This window comes from Aquarana catesbeiana, linkage group LG01, assembly GCF_042186555.1.
Source record: "Aquarana catesbeiana isolate 2022-GZ linkage group LG01, ASM4218655v1, whole genome shotgun sequence".
Lineage (NCBI taxonomy): Eukaryota > Metazoa > Chordata > Amphibia > Anura > Ranidae > Aquarana > Aquarana catesbeiana.
Genome location: NC_133324.1, coordinates 276,167,669 through 276,170,168, shown reverse-complemented (window position 1 = coordinate 276,170,168; position 2,500 = coordinate 276,167,669). Strand labels below are relative to the sequence as shown.

Below are 2,500 nucleotides of genomic sequence, written 5' to 3'. Positions count from 1 at the left end.
GTTAGCAAAACGTTGAAAAAACTTCCCGCGTGCTCCATTCTCGGTAAGTCGGCCCCTGTGCGGTCCTATTCGACTCTTTTTAAGGGATCCTTTAAAAAGCACAGGGCAACGCGCTATATTCCCCAATTCCATTGCCGCGCGCCTTTTATGCGGTTCTGATGAAGCGAATTGCTACAAGCGCCTGCTGATTCCCGCTATGCAGCTGTAAAGACATGCAAATTAGGCTGTCCTGCTCTATAGCGGCCTTCTCTCATTATCCCCGGCAGTGGGCCGTCCTTTCACTTTTCCTTATTTGCATAACCCTAATGTATCTCAGGTGATATATTTTGACATTTTTAGCTTGACAAACTCTTTCTAGTGGTGTTTTTCTTTGACTTGTCATTTCTTTTAATCAGTTCTGCACCTTATTTGGCTATGTTTTTGCTGAGAAATGATAGCGTCTACGGAGTCGCCATGAGTAGAGCAGCATGTGTGCGCCGCCGAGACCTAGTTTAGGATGTTTGCCTGTTATACTCTGGTTTCTCTTCAGATCGGATAAATCTTTCGCCTTTTACTAAAGATTTCCGTGGAGGGGAACAACTATGAGTTTCAGAGAATTTTTTGATGCCTAGCTAAAGCTGGGCTTGCTAATCTGGTGAAAAATAGCTTGAGTTCTTTTGATTTGGAAAGATGCTGAGACAGCGTTAATGTTGTTGGTGGTGGTGGTGGTCAACGTGGCATCGAAAACCATTTGGTGGTCTTGGTCTACCTACAAGTTATCGGAGCATTTTTGGGTGTCTTTTTTTGTTGGCTTTGTGCGGTTGGCCTCAAATGAAAGTTGACGGTGTAGCCAACCAAAGCGGCTCCTGCTTGAATTCTTGCGGACTCGCTCCTGTTAGCAAAACGTTGAAAAAACTTCCCGCGTGCTCCATTCTCGGTAAGTCGGCCCCTGTGCGGTCCTATTCGACTCTTTTAAGGGATCCTTTAAAAAGCACAGGGCAACGCGCTATATTCCCCAATTCCATTACCGCGCGCCTTTTATGCGGTTCTGATGAAGCGAATTGCTACAAGCGCCTGCTGATTCCCGCTATGCAGCTGTAAAGACATGCAAATTAGGCTGTCCTGCTCTATAGCGGCCTTCTCTCATTATCCCCGGCAGTGGGCCGTCCTTTCACTTTTCCTTATTTGCATAACCCTAATGTATCTCAGGTGATATATTTTGACATTTTTAGCTTGACAAGCTCTTTCTAGTGGTGTTTTTCTTTGACTTGTCATTTCTTTTAATCAGTTCTGCACCTTATTTGGCTATGTTTTTGCTGAGAAATGATAGCGTCTACGGAGTCGCCATGAGTAGAGCAGCATGTGTGCGCCGCCGAGACCTAGTTTAGGATGCTTGCCTGTTATACTCTGGTTTCTCTTCAGATCGAATAAATCTTTCGCCTTTTACTAAAGCTTTCCGTGGAGGGGAACAACTATGAGTTTCAGAGAATTTTTTGATGCCTAGCTAAAGCTGGGCTTGCTAATCTGGTGAAAAATAGCTTGAGTTCTTTTGATTTGGAAAGATGCTGAGACAGCGTTAATGTTGTTGGTGGTGGTGGTGGTCAACGTGGCATCGAAAACCATTTGGTGGTCTTGGTCTACCTACAAGTTATCGGAGCATTTTTGGGTGTCTTTTGTTGTTGGCTTTGTGCGGTTGGCCTCAAATGAAAGTTGACGGTGTAGCCAACCAAAGCGGCTCCTGCTTGAATTCTTGCGGACTCGCTCCTGTTAGCAAAACGTTGAAAAAACTTCCCGCGTGCTCCATTCTCGGTAAGTCGGCCCCTGTGCGGTCCTATTCGACTCTTTTTAAGGGATCCTTTAAAAAGCACAGGGCAACGCGCTATATTCCCCAATTCCATTGCCGCGCGCCTTTTATGCGGTTCTGATGAAGCGAATTGCTACAAGCGCCTGCTGATTCCCGCTATGCAGCTGTAAAGACATGCAAATTAGGCTGTCCTGCTCTATAGCGGCCTTCTCTCATTATCCCCGGCAGTGGGCCGTCCTTTCACTTTTCCTTATTTGCATAACCCTAATGTATCTCAGGTGATATATTTTGACATTTTTAGCTTGACAAACTCTTTCTAGTGGTGTTTTTCTTTGACTTGTCATTTCTTTTAATCAGTTCTGCACCTTATTTGGCTATGTTTTTGCTGAGAAATGATAGCGTCTACGGAGTCGCCATGAGTAGAGCAGCATGTGTGCGCCGCCGAGACCTAGTTTAGGATGTTTGCCTGTTATACTCTGGTTTCTCTTCAGATCGAATAAATCTTTCGCCTTTTACTAAAGATTTCCGTGGAGGGGAACAACTATGAGTTTCAGAGAATTTTTTGATGCCTAGCTAAAGCTGGGCTTGCTAATCTGGTGAAAAATAGCTTGAGTTCTTTTGATTTGGAAAGATGCTGAGACAGCGTTAATGTTGTTGTTGGTGGTGGTGGTCAACGTGGCATCGAAAACCATTTGGTGGTCTTGGTCTACCTACAAG

The 2,500-nt window shown here is 44.9% G+C and overlaps 3 non-coding genes across 3 annotated transcripts; all 3 read left to right on the top strand.

The window, feature by feature from the left end:
* Positions 1-509: 509 nt before the first annotated feature.
* LOC141124926 (U5 spliceosomal RNA) lies at positions 510-624 on the top strand. Its single transcript, XR_012241244.1, has one exon. It is a non-coding gene; the product is annotated as a U5 spliceosomal RNA (small nuclear RNA).
* A 757-nt stretch (positions 625-1,381) lies between these two features.
* Positions 1,382-1,496, top strand: LOC141124967 (U5 spliceosomal RNA). Its single transcript, XR_012241282.1, has one exon. It is a non-coding gene; the product is annotated as a U5 spliceosomal RNA (small nuclear RNA).
* Positions 1,497-2,254: 758 nt separating this feature from the next.
* LOC141124647 (U5 spliceosomal RNA) lies at positions 2,255-2,369 on the top strand. The gene has a single exon (XR_012241007.1). It is a non-coding gene; the product is annotated as a U5 spliceosomal RNA (small nuclear RNA).
* Positions 2,370-2,500: the final 131 nt, after the last annotated feature.